Genomic DNA, 9,659 nt, shown 5'->3' with positions numbered 1-9,659 from the left:
AACTTGTAAAATAATGTATTATATATATAATACTATGTTAAATTTTATCTAAATAGAATTTTGGCCATTAGGCCTACTATTAAACTTATTGTGCCACAGATGGTGACAAGAATTTGACAAGTTAAAGACAATTCTCGTACCTTTTTTTTAACGATTTTTAATTTGGATTCAAATATAATGGAAATGTGGTTTATTTGGAAACTGGACTGTTGAGAATTTCATGGAATGATGTTACTGTAGAACGCAGCATTAAGCTTTATAAATGCTATTATGTTATTATTATTATTGTTGATGTCGTTGTTGATATTGCTATTATCATTATTATCATTATTATCGTCATTATTAGTATTATTATTATTATTATTATTATTGTTGTTGTTGTTGTTGTTGTTATTATTATTATTATTATTATTATTATTATTATCACATGAAGTAGTACTTAAAGAGGCCCTCAGGGACTGCTAGGTTAAAAGAATTATTTGAAAGAGACAACTTGGGCTACATGTTCTAGAACACCTGTTGCTCTATGGACATAAAGGAGTTATTGGACATTTTTGGCATAATGTCAAGCATTAGTTGTTGACACAATGTCCAGATTGGTGACCACAATGTTGAGCAACGTACTTAGAACGGGCGGACAACGTCAAAGTAAGGATTGTGTTGGTGGTTTGCGAGTGCTCTGATGCTGTTTGCTCCTTCTTTCCTAAATGATATTAATTATAGATTGTAAAACGCATAAAGCTAGCTGTTGTTGAGGGGGAATTCGCGCTATATCAATGCTACCAGACTTGGCATTGGAAACCAACAGGAAAAAGAAAGCAGGGAAGACCAACTGGAAGCTATAAAGGCGAACTAACAGAAGAGGCAATCACCCAGGGATTAATAAATGTGCTGAAATCGGAGAGAGTGGCTCGGAACAGATGAGCTTGGCGTCGACTGCCTTCCGCCTTTTGTACCTGAAGGTATAAGGAGAGACTAAGCAAATAAGTAATGTCATATTATATTAATAAACATCTATCGACCTTATCTCTCCTCCTCCGTTTTTGTTGTATTTGTTACTATCTTATTCCTATAACCTCAATGTGCTACAAGTGTGCAAAACTCATACTAAAACTAAACTAAAGTATGGACAGTGTTCTATTATGGCACAATGTTCGAGAGCAGCTAGCGACCGTAAACAATGACAGGGCAATCCAAGTCAACCTCTGAGACAGAGATGACCGCTCCAGATATTCCAGGTAGTATCTTTATTTAAAAAAGGCGCTGTACATAGCCAGTGTTACAGAGCAACACCATGCTTCTCTCCCTAGCTGCGTCACTTACAGGAAGAGTCGAGGAGTGAAGAAGGGCATAGATCTGGTTTATCGGTGTCGCAAATTCTCTAAGACTGATTTATGATACAGATGAAAGCGTTCCATTTTGACACTCACATGACTCATCTAAACTCGCAAAGCGTTACTTATTTTTTTTTTTTTTTTTAAGGGGAGGGGTGTTTTGATTTATTTGGGGTGGGGTTTGTTTAGTTTTGTTTTGTTTTTTTGTTTTAGTACGAGTTTTGTGACACTTACCACCAAATAATGAGGGCCAAAGATTATAGATGTCACCGACAGCAGATATTAAAATACAAGGGAAAAAAGGACGGAATATAAGGACGATGTAAAGGTCTTGAACATCTAGATTAGCTTTCACTGGCAAAATTGAAGGCAAACGAGGCAGGGGTAGGCACAAAACAATCTACTTGGGAAACCTAAACAAATGGATAGCAGGGAAAGATCAGGGAAACGCAGCTTTTTTAAAAGAGTATCAGAGCAAAGGAATGAATGGAGAACCATGATCGCCGATGTCTGTCGCAGATCTGGCACTGGATGACGATAAGGACGATAGATCCTCATCATTGTCTTTCTCACCCTGCGCCAGGGTATAGGCCACGGACAAACACCTTCCACCTTTTCTCTATCCTGGGCTAGCCTTTTGATGTTATTCCATGTCTTACCACTTTTCTGTACATCGAATTCTGTGATTCTTCTCCAGGTAACACGCGGTCTTCCCTTTGATCTCTTACCCTGTGCGTTCCAATCCAAAACCTTCTTTGTTATGCAGATGCTTGATAGGTAAGAAGGATCGAACCACACCACAATCCAATCCACCAATCATCCACTTCGGAGTCGTGAATATCCTATTAATAGTTTACAATAGAGAAAAATGTATTGCGGTTTAATTTAAACAGAGTAAAACTGAACTAATTGGAATACACGATATACCATAAGTCAGACATCGACGGATCAGTTAAGTAGAAACATCGGTCGTACAATCTAATTTATCCTGGAACTTGAAAGGAAGAAAAAAAAGTTTTGTTTTATGTGCTTTTTTTTGGGGGTACGTTAGTTTTTGTTTGTTTGCTTGGGGGTGTGTGTTCGGGGTGTTGTATATTATGTCGTTCATTTACCAAAAGTGAGATGCTGTAATAAATGTATAGTTTCTGTATGAAATAATATGGGAATTGAAGCTATTTTCTGGATGTTTTTTAATAGTTCATACACTGGATTGGAAATTAAAAGTCTGGAACAGAGAGGGAGCAATTTCTCTCACAAAAGTTTCATTTAACATGATGCAACAAAGCCATTGAGAAAACTATTTGCCAGACCACCCAATCTTTTGCACTGGAATATAGGCCATGGTCTGTCAAGAACAAATTTCTCGACTATTGAAACATAAAACCCAAAAGAGAAGTGTTTTTGACGTCAGTCACTCCCAACTTCGAATTTCAAATCCCTTGTGTATGTGTGTGTGTGTGGGGGGGGGGGGGCTTGGAATAAAGCTATAGCAATAGATTATAATCTCTGTATACTGTTCTTGAGAGTTAGTTGAGTGTGTCTGACGTCTTTGGTTTAAGTGACATTGGAAACTGTTTCTGTTTGTGTGTTTAAACCGATCTCGCAGTAATGGGAATGGCGGCAACCTTGCCTTTAAGGTAAACTTTGAGAATCACAATAACATTCTGTTTATTTATGAAATCTTTCGACCTTCCTTAAAAATATGAATATAATAAAAACAATTCGTGCCCTTGAAGAGTCAAATTCGTATGTGTTTATGCTATAGGATTTTTAAAAAATAGGTCCCCTGAAAATTGAAGAATATATATCTAAACAATATCGGTGATTTTCCTTCACTGACTAAAAGAAAGAAAAAATAGTACTCTTTTTCAAAGTAAAAAAAAAGTCATGAAAATTATGTTTTATCCTTTTAATATTTTGTTAGGTTTTTTTGTAGCTGTTTTTTTTTTGGTGTTTTTTTGTTTGGGTTTTTGTTTTTTTTGGTTGTTTTTTTTTTTTGTTTCTTTTTATTTAAAAAAAATTTTTTTTTGGGGGGAGGGGGTGTTGTAAAATTTTGTACAATCTGTTTGCTACCTCTGTACCCACCAACTTGAGACACACTTCAGTGAGCGTTGCGTTAGCCCAGTTGGAAAAACACTCTAGACTGGGGAGAAGATGGCCTTGATTTGAACTCTAGACTGGGTGTTCTTGAACTATACAAGGCTGGCAACCCATTTCACTCGGCCCTTTTGGAGATGAAGGTGAAATTTGTTCATCTTACCTCTCAAATAATCTAATAGTTCGATACGGGCATTAAAACCGTACACTTACTTTTACACGTGCCTGGAACGTAAAGAAGTCAAGATATTTGTGATTGAAGGCGGTCGGGTAGCCTGCTTTCTTAGGTAAAAATTAGAGAGAAAATTGCAGCCAAAGTTTAGGAACTTCTATGGCTTGAAGGTCCTTGAAAACTGAAACTCGACATATTTTCTGCTATTAATCAACTTTTATCGTGAAAGAAAAAATAGCATAGAAATATGTCTTTTTATGGACATGAATAGTGTAAGGCCAAAAAACCAAAATTTGAAAAAACTTTCCAGACTGGAGGAAAAATGCCTGTTTCTTCGATTTCAATATTTTGACGAGCGCCTGATTTCACCACGATGTCTAACATATAACCAGGCACCGTTCAGCTCTTTATGTTTCCAACAACTGGTACTGTCATGCCACCACTTAACCCCGTTATAGCTACCATCCACTGATCCGTCTCCGTGGTACTTATTTACTGATATAGATTTGTTCAATCGTTTGTGCAAAGTATGAGGGAAACATAAGTGTCCACTTCAGTTTCACAGAGCGAAAGCTTCATTTCCACGTACCTAACATTAGTTAAAGCTGTTTCCCTTTAATATTGAAAACAAAAAGTCAAATTTTGAGTCAGTTTTAGTTTGAAGAATGTAGATCGAACCCAGTAGGCTATCTCTCAGAGAAGTGAAGAGAACAACACCAAAAATGAACATAGAGACCTGCAAAGGGAATGATTTGTTAATTTGTTTGAGAGTTGGACAAAAGGGAATAGAAAAACAACCTTACATCATTACTTAACTAACCCTAACGTAAACATATCTGTGTCTTGATCCCCAGGCGGCGTCCGTCTGAGCTTTCATCCGTCTGGAAAACCCATCAAATCCCATCAGCAGACAGGAAGCCCGTCTTCATAGTTATACACTATTTCCCACGCATTTTTTTCTAAGAGGACTCCTCTGTGTGAAGATAAAATAAAGGTTTAAAAACAGTGTATATTATATTGATTGACCATTCAGGATCCAAGGCGGTAACAGTTTTATCCTTGATTTTGGTAGAGATATCTCGAGATAATGTGAACTACAATGTCTGTTTAACCAGACCACAGTCTCATAAGCTGTCTTTTAAAACTATGTGTTGTACCATACTATGCCACATCCTATCATGTCATGCCATGTCGTACTAAATCTGCACTTGCATCTCAAAGAGAATACTCGTCTTTGAGCAAGAGAATTACTGTAAAAAGTGCATTTATATATGAATGAAAATTAGTAATAAAATAATGTTGTTTACCAAGCACGCTGTGTCACTAGATTCGTACAGTTAGGAGAGCCAATGCCCGTTCATTCCAAAATGGTGGATTTTGTCCCCGCGGGTATTTTTTAGTCCAAAAGAGCTGGGTAAATATTTTACGTAACAAACTTACCCGCACAGCTTCCCGATATACTTGTACTCTTTACACACACACACACACACACACACACACACACACACACACACACACACACAAAAATACAAACACAAAAATACACAAACACACTTATATAAACACGCGCATACACGCATACATATTATATAAACACACACATACACACAATTACACACACACACATACACGCACACACACACGCATGCATACACAGAGACACACATGCACACATACACATACCCACAAACGCACACACATGTACTCACGAGCGTGTACACTTGGGCTCACACACACTTAACTTAATAGTCTCATAGTATGTCAACATATCACTCGCGAACTGAGACATGTGCGGGCTGACAAGTCATCACTGAGAACCACAGATCGATTTTGGATTACCCCTCGGGTAACGAGAAATCAATATCAGATTAGCAGCAGCTGAGCTGTCCACGGGACCCCATTCTCCGTCAGTGATTTAACATTGCGTAAAGTAAACCCTATCACAATGTTTACAAGGCTTCCCATTGTGAGCGGGGGGCATTTGCGAAAACAGTTAGCTTTATTTAAATTACTATGGTTTTGTTTTATTAAAAAATCCCCAGGCTCAGTAAACTTCTTAAATACATCAATTAAACAATATTGAGATGAATGAAACGACCCTTGCCTGTGGTGTGGCGGTGAAGGGTTTTGTTGTCACACACAGGAGACAATAGTTCGATTCCCGAGAGGAGAGACTTTTTTAAAATGAAGTAGCTTGTGGTCTTTTTACATGTTTTAAAGAGATGGAACCAGCTGACTAACTGCCTCGGATGATCCACTTTAAATTGGACAACAAATAGATAAGAAGATGTTAAACTGTTTTAAATTTAAATAAAAATATTATTTTTAATTCAGAAAGGGTAAAAAAATATGTGATATTCTTTTGAAAATATTACTAAGATTTTTATTTTATTTTATTGTGCTTTTTGTTATCAATTAAAAGATGAATTTCTACAAAATATTTTCACAACACGTTCAATCGATAAAAGAGATAACAAATTACAAAAGTCGTTTTTCTCAAAAGTTTGGGCTCAGTAAAACTGAAGATCTGACAGACTAAATGAGTAGCTCTTTGAAGTGGGTTCTTTGATGAGTATTGAGTAGGGGGCTCTGGGCCTAGAGGTTAAAGGGTTCACTTTTCATTCAATAGTCTTCATTCACTTCGAATCCTGGAAGCGACAGAAACATTTTCTTCTCTAAATTTGTATCCTTCCACTTACTGTTCTGCTCTCTAGCAATGTTCTGTCGTCTACTTTCGTCTCCACTTTCTGCCCCCATGCATTCACCTTCTTTGCCCCCCCCCCCCTTCTCTGGGCTCCTGGTTCTTTCTATAGCCTTTCTACTACTACTCCTTGCCTCCTTCCTACTTCTTGCAAGTTGCGCGCGTTGAAGATCCCTTGATGGTCTTTAATCGATAAGAGTAGTCTTCGGCCACCACCAGGAGAAAATTCAAAATTTCCTACCCACTGAAAATGTTTAATGTGTCCCTCGTGCTCATATTATGACCTTATGCAGTTGCAAGCACTGTAAAACACTTACCAAAAAAAGAAAGAAGAAGAAAGGAGTATTGAAGGCTCTCCATCTACTTAACTTGCCTAGAACATAATATGCAGGATGGCCGTTGATTTCGGAAATCTCGATAGTTACACGACCACATAGTAATATGGGGGCGCTAACAACACTTAATAAGATAGAGAGACACATTCCAAATAGCTTCAGCAGAATGCTTGCTTATTCTTCGAATTTTGTTTTTCTAAAATGCTCAAATAAAACAACAACACGAATAACACAAACAAATAGCAACAACAATAGCATCATCAACCTACAACAAACACCACAGGTGAAAAGCAACACTAAGTGCATCTTCTTATAATCCCAAGATGCATTGGAAAAGTCTTCCAATAGAATGTTAGATTCCGTGAAAGGAAATAAACAATAGATTCATTACCCAACACTCGATCACCTGCACAAACAACCACTCGGAAAATACGATATTCTCACCACTTCCCCTAGCCTTTTTTCCTATTATTACAGAATAATGAAACTATCCAAGAGAACTGCCTATCTAACATGACCATTTTTCTTCTCTGAAATAGAGGATCATTCTAGACAGGTTCAAGTGCACTTACTCGTATAATGTTCCTTTCTCCCTGAATGCGTACTATAGTACTACAGCGGCTAGGTACTCGCCACAGATACTCTGTTTCGTCTAATGCAGTGGTTTTCAAAGTGGGCGCTACCGCCCCCAGGGGGGGGGGCGGTGGCGACATTTTGGGGGGCGCTGTGGCGAAATTGGGCGATTGGGGGGCGGTGGTGGGAGTAAAGGGGGCGGTGTGAGATGTTCATGAAATGCAACATAAAAAATGGTGAAGGGAAAGAAGCCACATAAAAAAACAAAAACAAAAATTGATAACTTGGGCATAGTTTACAATACTACTTATTACTAAGAACTTTGTTTTCCAGCACTCAAAGCCCATAATAAATAATTATAAAGATGAATCATCCCGTCAAATCTGACAAAGATCTGGCATACTTCAAAACTCTAAAGATCAATTTCCAGAAATAAAAATCAATTAAATCGATGTTTGCAGCCGACGTCGATCAAGCTGATGAAGACTTACGAGCAACTAATAATTTATATCTGCTTATTGCAAAGGCAGGCAAACTCCGTACTCTCGGTGAGGACCTCATTGCCTGCGATAAGAGAGGTGGTCAGCACAGTCCTGCACCGTGCCCCGGAGCCTGTGTTGAAAATTCTTGTCATTAAGTGACAATACCGTTCAAAGACGTATGGATGGGATGTCAGCAAATGTTAAGGAGTCATTGTGCAAAATGCTTCAAGGACGTAAGTTCATCCTTCAACTGGATATCGGTTCATTGAGGGTGAGGTAGATAATGCAAGAATTGTTATTTGCGAAAATATTGGAAACAGATACCAAAGTCGAGTCCATTTTCAAAGTGGTCCAAGAATTTTTTGAGGAGAAACAGATTCCTCTAGCCAATATAGTTGCCTATGCAACAAATGGAGCACCGTCGATGACTGATCGGTACCGTGGATTTATGAGTTTCTTGAAGAAATCAGTTCCTGGAGCACTAACTGTTCGTTGTGTCATTCACAGACAGAATTTGGTGGCAAAAACCCTGAATGAAAGTCTGCATGACACACTAGCCATTGTCATCAAGTGTGTGAACAAGATCAAAGTCCACGCTTTGAACTCGAGATTATTCCAACAGCTGTGCGCTGAAATGACGAGAACCTTCAATTCTTTCTTTTGCACACTGAAGTCCGGTGGCTCTCAAAAGGAAACCGTTTAACACAATTATTGTTCTGCCTGTTTGACTCTGTGCCGGAGCTTTGTTCAAGAAACAGACAGCGATCTCTGCAATAAACTGAAAGAACACAAGAACAACATTTCGTTCCTCACAGATCTTTTCACAAAGTTTAACCAGTTCAACTTGCAGCTGCAGGGGGATGACACCAACCTGATCAAAGCAAAATCCATGCTTTCGTCATTCTTGTTGAAATTGGAAGTATTTCACCGAAAGATTGACAGAAGAGAACTTGCTCAGTTTCCTAGCTTGACAGCGACACTAAAAGAAGGGCGGGTTTCTGATGAGGAACTAGGAATATATACCAACCACCTCAGAGATTTGCATGCTGATATGATCGCGAAGACAAGGTTTACTGATATCTTTTAACTGGAAATTCTAGACTGGGTACTCAATACAATACTGGAACAGATGGTGACTTGACAGTGGCAATTGAAGAAGAGCTGACAGTGAAAAGTGACTTTGAAATCAAACCATTGTTCAAAAAGTCGTACCAGTCATTGTGGTTGAAAACTATTGTGCAAGACAAATATCCCGTCCTGTGGGGAAATATCAAGTTGTTGTTCATCGCTTTTCCCACCTCCTGTCTAGTAGAAATGGGATTCGAAGCAGAGGAAAAAACTAAGGATCACAGAGCGTGGCGATTAGCGTCTGCTTCTGACCAATCTGAAACCTGATGTTGAAAAGTTGGTTTCGTCTCGCCAGGTCCGTACTTCCCATTAGGGCAGTGTCAATGACTTATTTGCATATGCTTACTTCGTAGTTTACCCTTACTTGGTATCTGAATACGTCTTTTCTTTTTTTCTTCTTTCTTCTTTTTCTAAAGCAAAATACTCACTTGTTTAATAGAGTTTGTTATGTGCATCTGCTGCCACTGCTGATGAAACTGACGATGATGGTTACGGCGATGATTACGATGATGGTGATAATTACAGACTAAGATCCATGTCTACTTTTTCTTTCGTGTGGTTTCTCACATTTGAACAGCTTAATAATATTTTTATGTTCTACAATGGAGATATTTGATATACAAATCTCAGGCAACTTTATTGCAGCTCCTTGATGGGAGAAAACGTTTCATAAAAATAATGCTTTCAAACGAATGATCACTGTTATGGGGTTCTTTTTTTAAAAAACGTGTTTTGCTTCTGTAAATGCCATAATACATGTTTTACTTTTATTGATGTTAACAACACTGGTCGTTTAATACCGATGACACATGTGCATAAAATGACAGTATTTTGTTT

The 9,659-nt window shown here is 38.1% G+C and overlaps 1 protein-coding gene and 1 long non-coding RNA gene across 7 annotated transcripts in view; one reads left to right on the top strand and one right to left on the bottom strand.

Annotated features, from left to right (window-relative positions):
• Positions 1 to 4,609, top strand: part of LOC118477709 — an 8,720-nt gene extending 4,111 nt beyond the window's left edge. The window contains exon 2 of the long non-coding RNA XR_004858557.1: positions 4,458 to 4,609. This is a non-coding gene — a long non-coding RNA (uncharacterized LOC118477709). The remainder of the gene's footprint in view (positions 1 to 4,457) is intronic.
• Positions 1 to 9,659, bottom strand: part of LOC101845814 — a 124,842-nt gene that overhangs the window by 91,901 nt on the left and 23,282 nt on the right. The window lies entirely within an intron of this gene.

This window comes from Aplysia californica, unplaced genomic scaffold (assembly GCF_000002075.1).
Source record: "Aplysia californica isolate F4 #8 unplaced genomic scaffold, AplCal3.0 scaffold00009, whole genome shotgun sequence".
NCBI classification, from domain to species: domain Eukaryota; kingdom Metazoa; phylum Mollusca; class Gastropoda; order Aplysiida; family Aplysiidae; genus Aplysia; species Aplysia californica.
The sequence above is the reverse complement of the archived record's forward strand: the minus strand, read 5'-3'. Positions and strand labels throughout refer to the sequence as shown.